The sequence below is a fragment of the Rosa rugosa genome, chromosome 7 (genome assembly GCF_958449725.1).
Source record: "Rosa rugosa chromosome 7, drRosRugo1.1, whole genome shotgun sequence".
Classification (NCBI taxonomy): Eukaryota; Viridiplantae; Streptophyta; class Magnoliopsida; order Rosales; family Rosaceae; genus Rosa; species Rosa rugosa.
The window spans coordinates 36,087,208-36,104,836 of NC_084826.1; the positions used below are offsets into that span (position 1 = coordinate 36,087,208).

Sequence of the window (17,629 nt, forward strand, 5' to 3'; positions counted from 1 at the left end):
ACATTGATGACTAATTGAGGGACTCAAACTTTGCAGATTGTCAATGAACACTATGCCAACAAACCCATCAGACGACAGACATTGACTGTCGTCTGATATGAAGAAAATCTGTCGTCTATTAAGCTGATATCTGATTGACGTTCAGACGACGGGTAAATCCCGACGTCAGAAGTTCACTCAGACGACAGACAACTAAAAAAAATCTGTCGTCTGAGTGTGCCTAAATATGCACAAATTGTAAGTATATGTGGTTAGATATGAAATAGAACGACAGTCAAATGTTGTTGTCGTCAAACTCTAGCAACAGACTTTACAAATAATCTATTGTCTGTTATAATGTGAGACGACAATAAAATGTCGTCTGAATGTGTAGAATTTCGAAGTTTCTTTGTTACATCTGTTGTGTGAAATGATTTTACACAACAATAATCTGTCGTGTGAATAACACTATGACTATAAACTCCATCTTTGTCTGTGGATTCTGGTTGTTTCAAACAACAGAATTTTGCTTGAATTCTGTTGTTGGATGTTCAATTGTTTTCCTTTTTATGTTGTGTGATTTGGTTTACAACCACAGAATTTGGCTTCAATGTGTTCTTTTCTTAATAAAGCAACATACATTCTAAAACCTGGAAACCACAATAATGTACCATACATTCATCAGAACCTGGAAATATAAACCAAAATATACGATTCATATAGAAAGTAGAAATCGCTTTGCACCATATATTCATCAAAAACCTGGAAACCAGTAACAACATATCCATTGATAAACACTGCAAAAACTGTACTACTACTTCAAGCAGCCACCAAACTACATCAATTGTTCCAAATATTCAACAAAGTAAAATCGATCTAGCCTGAAGTAGCCTCTTTAACGAATCCATGAAGTGAATGGTTTCTTCATCCAGATTCACAACAGCCAACGTCCAATGACCACAGTTCACAATAGAAATAAGTCTAGCTCTCATTCAACTAGTTGAGACAGAGCATAATGATACGTCTTATGTCTTCTTCTCTGAACTTTATCATCAACACTCTGCCTTCTGAACACATGCAACAGTTTGAAATATGTTTATAGCTACTGTAAGATTGTATAGCTTTCAGCTATCGAAGTTATAGAAAGTTGATCATGCATAAACAAAGAGTCAAAGACCATAATTCTTTTATCCATTATTGAACATTTTGGCATTCGGCCTTTTCACACATGCCAATCATTTCTTGTTCCTTCCCTATTATTTCATATCTCTGTTCAGTAAGTGGTGCATTTCAATAAAACAGAACAAAGACTACATAATTGAAGTCTTAAGATGCACAAAGTATGTATGTGAAACCCAAGTATGATACCCACCCCAATCTTTGTATTCATGAGTAGTAAAGCGATATAACCAGTAAGAAATAAACATTAATATAATAAAAGCTTTCAAATTTGATCTGATGAAGAGAGAAAGTAGGATAAGGATCACTAAAATTTAACAACCTAGGTCCCCACCAATCAATTAACAAAGAACTTAAAGCAGCAGTTCGGAATTGGTATATTTGCAATGTTAAAGGGGCCAGACTATATGCAAGTGTAGTTCAACACAATGATCGTCTAGGGTATTATAGCATTACCTTTGACAATGGGAGGTTGAACAGTTTGCAATTCTAGACATTGTAGTTTGATCAAAGTGTCAGTCAATGTTCGGGTATAACTTAACACAACAGAGTGTTTTCAAAGTGTCATTATCTGGACCATATATTTACCTTCAAGTAGCCTTCAACGATTGAGATGGCAGCATTTGAACGGTTCATTTGCAGAAACACCAATTACCGAGCTCCCTGCTGCTTATTGTCAAAATACAGATTGCAGAAAAAGCTTCCAAACCCCAATTACTAGTCAAATCCCAGTCAACATCCATTCCACAAAATCTTCAGCCTAAGACAGGAAAACCCATGCTATGGAAATTAGACATCAAAGCTAGTAAGATTAGATTCTTTGAAAACTAGGTGTGTAAATTGAAGCCTTTAAAGTTTAAAGTATACATAGGATTACTTAAGATGCTGATAAAAGTTACATAGTTTAGGTGAAAGCTCACTTCAATCATTCAAATGGATACCAAAATTCCTGTATGGTGTACGACAGTGTTATAGTCCCTCCTGATAGAATGTTTTCATCAAATCCTATTCATTTCTCCCCCAGGAGTGAAATCTTATGACAGTTCAATAAATTACTAACCAACGTCAGTAAACATTGGATTGCAGTAAGATGGCAAATGACTAAACAGTGTATTCTTATTGAGCATAATAGAGTATTGCTAACCCAATAATATGAATACCTAACGTAAATATATCATTTTAGTGAGTAGAAACTAGAAAGAGATAAGAATAGTAGGACATAGACATGAATATAAAAAACAGAAGCTCTAAGATTAGATCTAATTTTGAGAACTTTATTTCTGGTTGAAGATATGACACAAGGAACATCGATTTTAAACAAAACAATATCAGATACATCAAACAACAATTACAAGGAAGGAAACTTTTATAAGGTCACAATCATAAAAATCTAAAATAAGCAGAAAAATATCAGACACATCGGATACCAATTACAAGAAAAGAAAACTCACCACTCCAACAGACTCATACAGCTCCAACTTCTGAACCACCATTACCTTCAACTGATTCAGCATCTTCAAATCCCTTCTCCTAGTAAAATACACTTACCAAGCTTCAGACACCGTACTATTAACTTGGAAATTAGTTGAAGTCCAACAATATAAATACCTGAATAGGAATTTATAGAAAAAAAATATACAAAATTAAAGTAGTTAATTGTTGATTAAAAGCTGCACCCATAAAACATGCAGTCAATCAAACATGCAATATAGCTAATTGAGAAATATATAAACAACAATTCTTTTACACAAATAAACTCATGCTCCCTTTATTTACTGAATAGACTTCATGTAACCAAGAGCAACAAGATTTTCATTCACTAGGCAACTTGTTAAAGCTCAAGTCCCTATAAGAAGATCGAAAAAGTCACATATGAGCCTACAAAAGAGTTCTGTCTTGATAAATTAAAAATATGGGGTCATCACTGAGCTACTCTCTTTGTGTATAAAGCAACAAATTTCAATTGATGATTGATATTTGATTGTGGAATAGAATCAGAACCAAAAACTCTAGTTGCTCTCTAGATCAGAAATCATGGATTAATACACTACAACCATGAAGCTTGAATGTCATAATCTAACTCAATCTGACGGACAATGAGATAGATTCAAAGAATAGTACCTAGTATTCACAGATGATGTAGTGAAACCTGGCAGATAAGTAATTCTTGTTCAAGTTTCTCGAATATAGGCACCAAAGAAGTATTCTTTATGGACAGATCTCTCATAGACCTGTATAGGAAAAAGCCAAAGGTATTGGCCCTGAGTGGATTGCTCAACAAACCTTGATTACTTTCAATCACAATAGAACCTATTAATTTAATAATGGTCCTCAATTGCATATGATGAATTTTGCTATCATGTTCCACAGCATACTACTACATGTCTAGCAAAATGATCAATATTTGATATGATAAAAAAAAAAACCACAAGTATTGGCCTTGAACGTGCATGACCAAAAACTAGGCTGTATCACCAACCGTGCATGACCAAAAATATCTAAAAATTACCCCACACTTGGATTTAGATATACTGGGCTATATACCTCAGGCGTCTTCCCAAAGAAAATGAGAAAACACTTTCTTCTAGTAACATGATTTTATGCTCAGGCCACAAGAATTGACATAGCTGCGACGTACTCGCCTCAAATCAGCATTAAAGTGCATGGAGAACGTGAAGACTGGTCTAATTCTCAACGTGATCATCTAGCAATGTCTTCTTCACAGGCTTTGTTATTTCTCCCCCAGTATATGCCAAGTATGTATAATACTCAACTATATTCTAGATAAGCCATAACAAAGAACATTATAGGCAACAGATAAAGAAACCTGGGAATTGGTTTGCTCGCCCAAGAAGGCAGACTTCATGAGAGACTTCCATGTTGGCAGGAGTTTTCATGCTTTGAAGAATCCAGAGCTTTGTCAATATTCATACTTTGATGGAAAGAATGCTTCTGAACTCTATGGTAATAAAAGCAAGGCAATGAAAACATGTTTCAGCATTTAGGCCACTGGCATTGGCCCGTACAGAACCTAAGACATCTGATAAGCCTTGGTCACATATTTTTTGGCATAAATCAGGCTAACCAACCAAAAAACTGGTTTTAAGCCTCTGTTGCTCTTAATGGACGAGAACATGCTGTAGCTATGTATGGGTTGTAGACACATTAGGTTAGGCCAAAATAGGTAGTGCTAGAAGCCCCTTATCAATACTTTTCTTCAAATATTCCTTCTTGTGAGTTTGCGGCATTCTCAGCTACATGTAAGAGTGAGACTCAAGATTAGAAAAGCAGAACAAAGGGAACTTACATGGACACAAAACCTAGTCCACTAAAGAGAACTCACAAATTGCATCTTCTCAGCAACCAAAACCAAAAACCGAAACAAACAAAATCAAATTGAAATCAATCTAAGATAAATCCAAATTGAAAAACCTAACCTAACATCCAATTCCATCTAATCACAAAACAAATTCAAACAAACACATAAGGCCGATGGGAGGACCTGCTCGGAGTTCTCGCTGTGAGGAACAGTGTACGAGTTTCTGATGTCGACTATGCCATTGGGAAGAACGGAGCCGAACACTTAAATCTATTTTTTTTTTTTTTTTGGTTACAAGGGGGCCTGAAGCCCAAACAAAGAAAACAAAAACACAGAAACTAAACAGCCAAGGCTGTTACAAAGGAACGAGACCTCACTAGGCCATCAATGTCATCTAAGACAGCTTGAGTAGTAAAAGCTGGATTGGTATTGAAGCTGTAAGTTCCCAGATCTTGATCAAGACTCCTTTTGGCTAAAATATCAGCGACCGTATTCCTCTCTCTGTAAATATGCTTGATAGAGTAGGACTCAAAATGTTGTGCCAAAGTTTTGCAATTGTTCAACAAGGTTCCAAGAGGATGGAGCTCAATATCAGTACTGTGTAGAAGGTTAAACAACACAGCAGAATCAGTCTCCACTTCCAAATGCTTAATATCCATCTCAACAGCCATTTGGAGGCCAGTAAACAAACCCCAGGCCTCTGCTTGAAGTACTTCTCCACGCCCAATGTTCTTCATAAACCCTTTGCTCCATACACCATTACTGTCCCTAATAACCCCACCAGCACCAATTAGCCCCTCCCCATTTCTAGAGCCATCAACATTCAACTTAAAATGACCAATCTCAGGTCTTTGCCAACATAGCATCTCCACTCTTGTTTTACAATTTTTTGCAGGCTTAGAGTTTAGAGATATCCATTCTGTTATATATTGGAAAATTATAGTTGATGCACTATATGGACCCCTAAAATCAGCATCAAAGATATACTTATTGCGCCATTTCCATATAAACCAACAGATAAAGATGAAAAGTTGAGACCAGTTGAAACCCAAGAACTTACAGTTGGCTTGGAACAAGTTTGCAGCACACCAACCATTCCAGTCAAGGGTAAAAGTTCTCTTCATTGTATCAGGAACACCAATAGTTCTCCAAATCTCTTGAGCTTTAACACAATCTCTGAAAATGTGAGTCATGGATTCTGGAATTCCAGGGCAATGATAACAACTAGAATCAGTAGTTAAATTTCGTCTAACCCTGTTCACATTTGTAAGCAATCTACTTTGAACAAAAAGCCAAACAAAGATTTTCAGCTTAGGAGGAATATCAAATTTCCAAACATGTTTCCACTTTGTATTGTCAACTTGTTGGTCAAGGAACATACAATTATAGGCACTTTTGACCGAGAATTTACCATGGGAAGTGTGCTGCCAAATAATCTTATCAGGGGCATTCCTCATTTGTGATATAGGGATATTCAAGATCTGATCCACAACTGTCGTGGGCAAACAAGCATAAAGCATTACAGAGTCCCAATCATTGTCAATCCAAAAGTCTTGAACAAGAAGATGAATATCCACCATGGCAGAATCTAGAGCCAAAGAATGCAGAGGACCAATATTAAGCCAAACATCAGTCCAAAAATGAACAGTATCACCATTGCCAATTCTCCACAAAATGCCCTCTCTGAGAAGAGATGCACCAAAGCAAATACTAGACCAAGTGCTAGAGCAGTTCCTTGGTTTAGTATAGTTTGAATTGAGTAAATCTTCCTTTTTGAGATATTTAGCTTTAAGAATATCACACCAGAGGCCTTCCTCATTTCGCACAAGTCTCCAGCTTATTTTAGCTAACATAGCTTTATTCATCTGCATCAACACTTAAATCTATTTTGATAACCCCGAATCCCTAATTCGAACATAACCCAGCAAAAACAAATCAAATTTCAAAGGAAATTTCATATAAAAGCCCTAAATCCTCAATCCAACAAAACCCCTAAATAGATGAACACTGGATCTAAGGGCTTACCAGCATAGATAAAGAGCTAGCCATGAAATGAGTGATGAGGTTTGGACGATTTTGCTATATGAAACAAAGTCTCAGATGCGGAATGAGGTTTTATGTCTTTCTCGAAGAGAGATGGGGTATGGATTGGGGGGTTAGGTTGTTATGGGTTTTCAGTTTGGAATGGCAAGAAATTTGGATTCAGCTGGATTTTTGATTCTGGGTGAGGACTTTTGATTTGCATGGCAAGAAATTTGGATTCAGTTTGAGAGAGCTGTTGTGTGAAGAAGTTTTGGGTTTGATAAATTTGTCGGGGTTTTGAGTTTGATAAATTTGTCGAGGAGAGAGAATCATTAAAAGCTTGTCTTAAAATCCCTTCACGTTGTGCCAAAAAAAACACAGCTACGACAAAATCCAAAGTCAATTTATCTTTTTTGAAAAGACGACAGATAAATGTTGTCTGACCACAAACTAAAAAAAATAGCTTACAACACGAATCGAAATCAATTTATCTCTTTTGAGTAGACGACAGATAACTGTTGTCTGAAAACAAACTTAATTCTCAAGACCAACTTTGTATGGTATGTTGCTATATTCAGACGACAGTTTTTGGACTGTCTGTCGTTAAAATATATCAGACGACAGAAAACAGCATGTCTGTCGTCTGAGCTCTGTCGTCTGATGAGGTTATTGGCATAGTGGAAGCTACAAAATTCAGATACCCAAGTGGAAACCAATTTAACTGTGGAGGTGAAAACTTCACTTGTTTCATTGCTTTGAAGCTTACTTACGCCAGTCCTCTTGTTATTGTTCATGATCAGTTCCTTGTATAACTTCTTAGGCTTAACCATAACAGTGCCCTAGGGTGTTGTAGGCCATGGTGGACATTACCACTCACAATCTCCTAAAGCTTTTTTCTGTCATGCTTCTAGTATCAAAGTAAGTCTCATCCTAATTGAGATATTTTGCATGATATTTAGGGTTTGAGTGAGTGATAAATGCATTTTCCCACAAGTAAACAGCTCAACTAATTGAAATCATGGGATTTTACATTTCAACAGTAACATCTTACAAGTATCCAGCTGCACAAATGGTATTGTTGTTATTGCTTTTTTTTTTTTGGTATGGGATTGGAAACTTGGTTTCTATTATTCAATAGACTAGATTACATTCCAAGCCAAATCTAAATAGCAATGCCTAAGTACTTGAGTGTAGCAGCAGACTATTAATTACATTTTTCAAAAACTTTCATAAGAGCAACAATTTTCTAGTATATATCTTGTTTTGCATCTACTTTAACTTATCAATTCAGGTATGCTGTCAAGGCATGACTATATTGTTATGTTGCTCATGGATAGTGTGGCACTGTGGCTTTTGATGTAGGAGTACTGTATACAGCTTCTTGAAACAAGTTGATGTGGTGGCAGAAGCAGAAAAAAAAAAAAAAGAGCAGCAAGAGCAAGCATTAGTCGTGGCCGAAGTGGGCAAGCAATCATAAATAGTCCAATACACACTAATCCATTTCTAGCACACTAATGTTTTTGTCCCTGATGCAATGTTAAACAATAAATTGTCACCGATTCATGATTTTTTGGAACAATGACTAATACGAGTTGTATCTTGGTGGTTCCAATGTATTTTTGAATTTTAAAATATGGGTTGGAGTATTATCTTCATTTGATTGTATGCATCAAATTTTATTTCCATTTGATCACTACTGTTTATTAGGTCAAATGGATGTTTAAATGATCATACAACAGATTTCTCGTATATCAGACAATGGTTTTTTCAAAAAATAAGTCTTCTACTTTACTCTCACACAACAGAAAACGCTAGAACTCCGTTGTCTGACAAGTCTTAACAAACAACGGATTTAAACAAGTTCTGTTGTCTGAAGGTAGCATCTCAAGTGCCGCGCAGGGCTGCACCTGGCATCTGTTGAGCCATCACACAACAGTTATAACACATAACCGTTGCCTGTGTGTTTCTTAGACAACTGTGTTCCACCGTTGTCTGAATTTTCAACAGACAACGGCTCGCTCTACAACGGTGGCACTCCAAATCACACAACAGTTTTCTTCTGTCGTCTGATAAGGTTTTTGGCATAGTGTAATCCATGCGTGTATTTTAGTTCAGGAGATTACAATTAAATCAAACAATACAAAAGGCAGTAATCCCTGCATATAACTTAGTTCAGGAGATTACTTAAAATTCAACAATTAGAAGGAAAAGGAAAATCAATGAAGAAGTCAAACAACTCACACTAAAGTCAATGATCACCCATCAACTCCAAACTAAAGTCGATAGTCGATGATCACTCATCAACTTCGACTAAAGTAGATGATCACCCATCAACTCCCATTAAACACCAGATCCGAAGAACAGAAAACTGTCACCACTGTGACACCAGATCTGTTAACGTTAGTGATCCGTGGGATCTCTAGTTAGCTTTAGAAAGAGAGAGAGAGAGAGTGACACGAGATGTATAGTGGTTCGTTTCCCGCCTTAGCGGGAAACTACGTCCACTTGAATGTTACACTAGTGTGTTGAGCCTTGCGGCCCAAGGGGATTACAAAAGATGTAATGGGATGGATGAGTAAGTGGGAAGGAGTCTCCTTTTATAGGGGAAGGAGGCTCCCTCATTTACATTTTCTTAGATGTGGGACTCAAAGTTACTATTCTAGTGTAGAAAGCCTAGTTTGTGAGGGCAACTTGGCAAGGCCGGAAAGGTGGCTTCCCGGCGACGGATTTGCGACTTCCGGATACCGTAGCGTAGCTTGAACAAAGGGCTACAAGATGAAAGTAGCGGTTGGGCCTCACCATGGCTTGTGGGTGTCCCAAAGAGGGTGTTACTTATGCTTGGTGAGATAGCAAACTAGTCTCACTAGTAGAGGTATCTACAAGTCCCCGAAGTCCGCAAGCAAGAGGAGCTTCTTGGTTGGGGAGTTATACACATGATGTCACCAAGCATAAGTAACCGGGCAGTACGGAGCCCCTACAAGTCCCCGAACTCCGTAAGCAAGAAGGGACTCGTTAACCTGCACAACAAAGACAAAAAACAGGCATACGTAGAATGCTCGTTGCATTGGGCAACAAATGTGAGTTGTATGGGTATGCGTTGGCATATATAAACGTATGGGGTGCGTGATACATGGTCGTGTGAGCATATGGATTGCATATGATAAATGTGTGACGCGCGCAAGGAGACGAACGAGGTCGAGTTTGACGGGGTTACGCTCGTGAGATGTAAGTTGCATGAGTGCCACGAAGGTATGCATTTGTAACTCATGAACGATGACCGCGCGTACGGTTGTGTCTGTTTGGTTTTCGCTCGTATTAATGGAACCCGAAAAGAATTTGATTTGTCGCGGTCGGTAAACGACAAATGGTAGAAAAATTCAATGTTCCATTAATGTGTGGTGTGTCGAGCATGAGCGTAAAGCTCAAGGATTGCCGGGAAGGCATGAGGGAAAACTCGTGAGCGGGAAACTCGGGGTTGCCGGGAAGGCATGAGCGGGGAGCTCGTGGGTTGCCGGGAAGGCATGAGCGAAAGCTCAAGGGTTGCCTAGGAAGGCATGAGCAGGAAGCTCAAGGGTTGCCGGGGAGGCATGAGCGGGAAGCTCGTGAGCGGAAGCTCGTGGGTGCCGGGAAAGCATGAGCGGAAGCTCAAGGGTTGCTGGGAAGGCATGAGCGGGAAGCTCAAGGGTTGCCGGGAAGGCATGAGCGGAAGCTCAGGGTGCCGCGAAGGCATGAGCGGTAAGCTCAAGGGTTGCCGGGAAGGCATGAGCGGGAAGCTCGGGGTGCCGCGAAGGCATGAGCGGTAAGCTCGTGGTGCCGGGAAGGCATGAGCGAAAAGCTCGGGGTGCCGCTCAGGCATGAGCGGTAAGCTCGTGAGCGGAAGCTCTTGGTGCCGGGAAGGCATGAGCGGAAAGCTCGGGGTGCCGCAAAGGCATGAGCGGTAAGCTCGTGAGAGGAAGCTCAAGGGTGCCGGGAAGGCATGAACGGAAGCTCGGGGTGCCGCGAAGGCATGAGCGGTAAGCTCGGCGGTGCCGGGAAGCCAGGAGCGGGAAGCTCGGCGTTGCCGCTGAGGCACGAGCGCGAAAAGCTCGGCGGTTGTCGCTGAGGCGAGAGCGTGAAAGCTCGGCGGTGTCGCTAAGGCACGAGCGCGAAAGCGCGGCGGTGCCGCTGAGGCACGAGCGCGAAAAGTTCGGCGGTGGCGCTGAGGCACGAGCCCGGAACTCGGCGGTGCCGCTGAGGCACGAGCGCGAAAGGTTCGGCGGTGCCGCTGAGGCACGAGCGCGAAAGGTTCGGCGGTGCCGCTGAGGCACGAGCGCGAAAGGTTCGGCGGTGCCGCTGAGGCACGAGCGCGAAAGGTTCGGCGGTGCCGCTGAGGCACGAGCGCGAAAGGTTCGGCGGTGCCGCTGAGGCACGAGCGCGAAAGGTTCGGCGGTGCCGCTGAGGCACGAGCGCGAAAGGTTCGGCGGTGCCGCTGAGGCACGAGCGCGAAAGGTTCGGCGGTGCCGCTGAGGCACGAGCGCGAAAGGTTCGGCGGTGCCGCTGAGGCACGAGCGTGAAAGTTTCGGCGGTGCCGCTGAGGCACGAGCGCGAAAAGCTCGGCGGTGCCGCTGAGGCACAAGCGCAAAAGGTTCGGCGGTGCCGCTGAGGCACGAGCCCGGAACTCGGCGGTGCCACTGAGGCACGAGCGCAAAAGGTTCGGCGGTGCCGCTGAGGCACGAGCGCGAAAAGCTCGGCGGTGCCGCTGAGGCACGAGCGCAAAAGGTTCGGCGGTGCCGCTGAGGCACGAGCCCGGAGCTCAGTGTTGCCATGAGGCTTTAACGGGTAGCTCGATGGTGACGCCCTGAGGCATGAGCGTAGCCGTTGCTAATTATGCTGGGCTGTATGTATGAGTCCCCGAAGTCCCCAGTCAAGGAGGGTGTTCTTGTGGGTTGATACCAAAGCGTAGCTTTGTGCCGTAAATCAAGCATAATTAGTGCGAGTGCGTCGTCCATCTAGAATTGGTTGGAGCGAACGCTTTTGCCCTTTCGGGTGGGCCCCTGCCAGGCCCTGCGAGGAGTCCCCCACTCCTGGCTATAGACCTCCGGATGGTCGGAAAATTGTTTGATGAGGGGAGCTGCGCGGAGCAGAGGGTGTTGGGTAGCGAGCCCAATCTTTGGTACCCAAGCGTCGGGGTTAACTGCCGGATCAATGGCTGCCGTAGGCTGTGTTAACTAGTACCTTTACTATTTCTCGGAGGAGAAACTTGATTGCAATGCCGCGTAGCGGTCATTGTCATTATGAGGCGTTGCCTTACCGCTTGGCGGTTGGTCTGAATGAAAAATGATAAACACATAGAGCAAGTAATAATATTTTGTTTGAGTGTCCCATGTTTATTTAATTGAGTTGCAATTAAATAGAAGCATGGCATATGTGTATAGCATGTACTTGTAATGTGGATGCTAATATCATTTTTGCATTTTTGTAGATATGCTAAAGGATCATGGAGATCGGTATGTGAAGCATGGCATATCTAGTATGTGAGATCTAGAAAGTGTTGCCAAATCTATGAAACGTTGTAGGCATGCTTAAAAGTCATGGAAGCATGTAAAGATATATCAAGTGTGATATTCTATAAGCATGCTTAGAAGTAGTAAAAGCATGTGATTGGCATGGCATTAGCTCAATTTGAAAGAGCGTAAGAGATAAGATAGTGACTTATCTTGTGCCGGTTTGGAGGCTAGCGGAGTTAGCCGAGCATGACGCTCCATTGCTCCGGCGGAGTTTCTTTGTAGAGAGATGATGATTTCATTACTTGCGGAGGTGATTGGTGATTACGCCTCCTCAACAAGATAAACGATTAGCATATAATATTGTAAAATTATTAAAATGCTTGTAAAATGTATTTATCGGATAGCAATGGTAGTGAATTATAACTATGATATGAATAAGGAGCCAAGTAATTGCTTGTGCAGCAGAGTAATTGAGGCATGCCAATTTTGATAATGATGGAGGCAAGTCAATTAAGCACCAATTAAATGCGTACACGAGAGCTTGCAATGAGGAATATATATGTAGCTAAGTAGCTAGATGGTCGGGTTGCCCACTGCAAGGTAAGCCTGGAAATATTTTAGGTAGGGTACATGCATATCCTTAGCACAAGTGGTAATCAAAGATATAGCTAAGTAGCTAGATGGTCAGGCTCAGTGCCGCTGCACATATAATTATATATGACAAAGGTTGTGCATGCCTATGAGAAAAAGAATAGAGGCATTGATGATTCTCAGAACAAAGATGCCAGGCATATATAATTTAAAATGTCATACGGACAGGTGTAGGCGTTGCATACCAATTATGCTTTTCATTGTACTAGATCATCATGTGCCGCATATAATTAGTATTTGTGACATAGTTTAGTCAAATAAAGTTGATGCTCGGTTTTGCTGCAGAGATAAAGTTGATGCATGCACATGCACTTGAGCTAAGAGAAGTCAAGGCCACGCACCACTTAATTATGCTTCCCATGGTAGCATATCATGATGTCTAGTATGGTATGTATCATGGTGTACTCATAATTAATTATGTGTAGGACAGAAATATGCATGTGGTGCCCATGATATATGTATATCACAATGAGCAGATAGCGTAAGAGCTAATGGGTGGCAGCAAACTAATCATGTTGTTTCACACATGAGCACGTGGTGTGCAATCATAATTCCAATGCATGCTTATCAATAAAGGTAGGAGAAGAGCAGAGCATCAGTAGACATAGCTTGTTGACTGTTGTGAAGGGAGAGAAATCGAAAGCTAAAGCTGGAAGCAATGAATGGAGGTGCTTTTGTCGCCGGATGGTCGGCTTTGCACGACAGCACAAAGGTGGGGGCTTGGAGTTCAGCGGAGTTTTGGAACTCAGCGGAGGTTCGATGCCCAGCTGAGGGTCGGCTTGCTAGCGGATGGCAGCTGGTGTTCCGGCGGAGGTAGGCTAGCGGAAGAGTTCAGCGAAGGCTTTGCTGGTCAGCGGAGCGTCGGAGCGCAGCAAACATAGAGCTCGTCGGCGGCTCCGAGTTCGGCGGTGCCTGGAGTTCAGCGGAAGAAACTGCCCGCTGGTGGGGCTGAACGGAACTTTGTTGTCAGTATTTTGAACGCTAGTTGTAGGGGTCGCTGGCGGAAGACTACCGCTGGGTATTGCTAGCGGTCCACGTCGCCGCTGGACTCCCTGGTGCGTCCAGAGGACTTGGCGGAGCTGTTCAGCGAAGATGAAGTTCGGCAGAGATCGGAGCTCAGCGGAGGTTTTGGCGGAGGAGGAGTTCGGCGGAGCGGAACTCAGCTAGCGGAGAGTTCGGCGGAGACTCGTAATGGCTAGCAGAGGCCTTGGATGGCGGAGGGGTTTTGCTCAGCGGAGTCGCTGATGATGAAGGTCGGCGGTGCAAGACCTTCTGATCTTGTGGAGCTCAGTGGGGGATTTGCAGCGGTGAGGGCTGCAGAGGTTTGCAGTTGCAGAGGAGAAGTGCAGCGGTGGAGACTGCGGAGACCTCGGAGCTGCATGGACTGTGGCGGAGCGGAGCTCGCAGCGCAGTGCAGCAGACCGGAGCAGCGGAGGAGAGTGGCTGGTGGCAGGTTGTAGGTAGCGGAGCGGAAGTTTGGGCGCGACTGCAGATTTGAAAATGGAGATGGGTGCCCAGAGCAAATTTGGCACCGAAATTTTTTTTTTTTTTTGGGTAGGTCAGCGTTGACCGGCCCTGATGGGCGTTGACCGGCCCCAATTTGATGTTGAATGAGCGTTGACTCGACACTTTCGGGTCGAAGTTCGTGGTAGGTGACGAAGCCTTTGTGTTGGCTTCCCACAGACGGCGCCAATGTTAACGTTAGTGATCCGTGGGATCTCTAGTTAGCTTTAGAGAGAGAGAGAGAGAGAGAGAGACACGAGATATATAGTGGTTCGTTTCCCGCCTTAGCGGGAAACTACGTCCACTTGAATGTTACACTAGTGTGTTGAGCCTTGCGGCCCAAGGGGATTACAAAAGATGTAATGGGATGGATGAGTAAGTGGTAAGGAGTCTCCTTTTATAGGGGAAGGAGGCTCCCTCATTTACATTTTCTTAGATGTGGGACTCAAAGTTACTATTCTAGTGTAGAAAACCTAGTTTGTGAGGGCAACTTGGCAAGGCCGGAAAGGTGGCTTCCCGGCGACGGATTTGTGACTTCCGGATACCGTAGCGTAGCTTGAACAAAGGGCTACAAGATGAAAGTAGCGGTTGGGCCTCACCATGGCTTGTGGGTGTCCCAAAGAGGGTGTTACTTATGCTTGGTGAGATAGCAAACTAGTCTCACTAGTAGAGGTATCTACAAGATCCGAAGATCAGAAACACATTTGAACAAAATCCCACATGACTCACAAATGTCACACCACAACTCCAAATCACTCTTTCAACAATATAAATCATTAAAAAGTCTACATATCACAATGCCACATCATATATATATATATATATATATATATATATATATATATATATATATAGTCATCCACTCAGGAATGCCTACTACCAACTATAGTTCACAAATACAAAACCCGTAAAAAATCATTTTTATAATAAAACTTCATTTTACTTACCTATGAACCGTTGACGATCAAGTTCATATGATTTTAAAACAAATATTTATTTATGAAAAACGATTTCACAATTTAACCATTAATTCCGAAAATAAAGTAACTCCGTTCATAAATGAACCTCGTGAGATTTACTCACCTCAAAATCCTTCTGCGTCTTCTCTAATAGCCAAGACAAGCACAAAATCATCCATACTCCGCTCACACAATTCCTTCAATCACCTAATCACATCAAGGTCACATTCAATACAACACAAATCACACAATTCACAAAACACAATTATACGACGATCCAACAGTCGGATCGTCATCCGAGACCATCTAACAACCTCGGAACACTTCTACGATCGATAAAACAAAACTATAAGTCGATCGAACGGCCGAATCCTCACACACCGAAAATCGATCGAATCGAAAATGCTAAAACCCTAACATGCTCGTATACGATCTCCAAAACCCTAACATGCTCAACCCTGGTGGTCCTGACCTGCAGGAATGACCGCTACACCATGGAATAGTGCACCGGGTTGCAACCAACAAACCCGGTAAGCTTTTGAAGCTCGTATGAGTAAACTCAATTAAAAGATTTGACAACATGCATAAAAATTTTTCTACTCAAGAACCAATTTATGCAACCCAAAATCAACTCAACAATTTAGTACTCAACCATGAACCTCCATGAACAAAAGAGAAAGAAACCACTTAACACTCTCTCAATAACAATTACGTACTCATGACCCCAAGTAACCCACGTGCTACTCTTATGACGTACGCTGACAGACAGACTAGAGCTCTAACTGGATCGTTTATTGTCACCTTGGCCAAGGTGCAAGCATTCGATATATTGCCTCAGTCACCACTATGACACCAGATCCGTAAATCCGAAAAACATTTAAAAGTCCCACACGACTCAAAATGTTACCCCAAAACTCAAATACTCATTCAATACAATGAAATCAACATTTACATGATATATTGTATTCCCACAAGGAGTAATTTCTCAAAACTATATTTTGAATAAATCACAATTCATACGCACAACACAATATCACGCCATCAACATATATATATATATATATATACATACACGTAGTCATTCACACAGGAATGACCACCAATCCAACTATAGTTCGCACGCACCAACTATAGTCATTCACATATTCATTTTATACTTAAATTCATTTTTTTTACTTGTGAGCCGTAGCCCTATGAACCGTAGTCGATCAAGTTCATATTATTTCAAACAAATCTTTATTTTTGAAAACGATTTATAATTATCAATCAATTCCGACAATTAAATAAGTCGGTTAGTAAATGAACCACGTGAGATTTATTCACTTCTAAATCCTGCTGCGTCTTCTCTTACACAAGATAAGGTATCGAATAGGGAAAATCGTCCAAACAGTGTCTGAACTTTTCCAGACTATTAATTTTCATGCCTATACTTTGAAAAACATCAAAATGGTACCTGAAGATTTAAACCCGACCCAATTTCCGTACCTGGCAATAGTAAAAACGTTAACCCCGTTAACTTTTCAAGGGTATTTTTGTCCTTTCACTATTCCTCTTCTCCATCTGACTTTGTTGGTTCGTGTTCTTCCTCTCCGACCTCAAATCCTCCTCATCCTTCTGCCACCACAAATCTCCACCACAACTCGAATCGAAACCCCTCTTCTTCCTGCGCTTCTTGGGCTCACTGTTGGTGCTCGGAGAAGCAACTCATTCGCTTTTCAGCCTCTCTTTCTTAATCTCATTCCCAATCCACTCCATTACATAGTCATCAGCCCTCCCTGAACTTCCCTTCATACTCTTCCCGAAATCTGGGCTCAACAGATCAGCAGGCAACGGATGATTCTGTATATTGTGAAATTCTACTCAATTTCCAGTGGCCTCCAACAAATATCCAGCGAGGAAGAACTCAAGTTTCTTCAAGGGAAGCATTGTAAGCACACGAGAAAAGTCTGATCTTCTTCATTTTGATCATTTAGAATTGTCTCCAGCTCACAAGTTCATGGCTGATCCCTATCGAATAGTGGAGGTCGAGGTCATCATGAAAACAAAAAGTAAAACGATCAATTAACTGTGGATGGCTTAAAGAGCGGTGGAGTCGGGTTTTGGGTTCAATTTGGTTCTTCAAACCCAGAATTTCAAGTTGCATCAATTTGGTTCTTCAAACCCATAAAATTCCACTAGGATTGACTCGCCGATGCCTTATGATGTGGTCGGTGCTTCAATGTATGAAGAGGATGTGTAGATGAGTGAAATCCGGATGCCCCTAGTCTGTGGGGTGGAGACGAGCTTGAGGGTGTAGACGACGTAAGTGACGGAGACGAAGAGGATAGAGACTCCGGCGAGTGGGCCAGAATCGCCGCGGCCGCCGGCGCCGGGAACAGCAAGGATGAGATGGGTTCTCTGTCGAATTTGAAATCCATGCTGGAGGTTGAAGATGAGTGGACGTACATGAACAACAATGGCATTTAGGGCCATTCTGACGTCAGAGACTTGACGTTCTCGCCCAGCTTTGCTGACCCAGAAAGCTTGCTGCT

General features: G+C 42.1%; 1 long non-coding RNA gene across 10 annotated transcripts; it reads right to left on the minus strand.

The window, feature by feature from the left end:
- Positions 1 to 699: 699 nt before the first annotated feature.
- On the minus strand, positions 700 to 6,805 carry LOC133722211 (uncharacterized). 10 transcript variants are annotated; one of them, XR_009852551.1, is made up of 5 exons: positions 3,703 to 4,735; positions 3,280 to 3,389; positions 2,610 to 2,766; positions 1,747 to 1,918; positions 700 to 1,046 (listed from the first exon to the last, which is right to left on the minus strand). It is a non-coding gene; the product is annotated as an uncharacterized LOC133722211 (long non-coding RNA). The 10 variants fall into 10 exon arrangements; XR_009852553.1 differs by having other exon boundaries at positions 2,610 to 2,688; positions 3,986 to 4,733; XR_009852548.1 differs by having other exon boundaries at positions 2,610 to 2,688; positions 3,703 to 4,732.
- Positions 6,806 to 17,629: the final 10,824 nt, after the last annotated feature.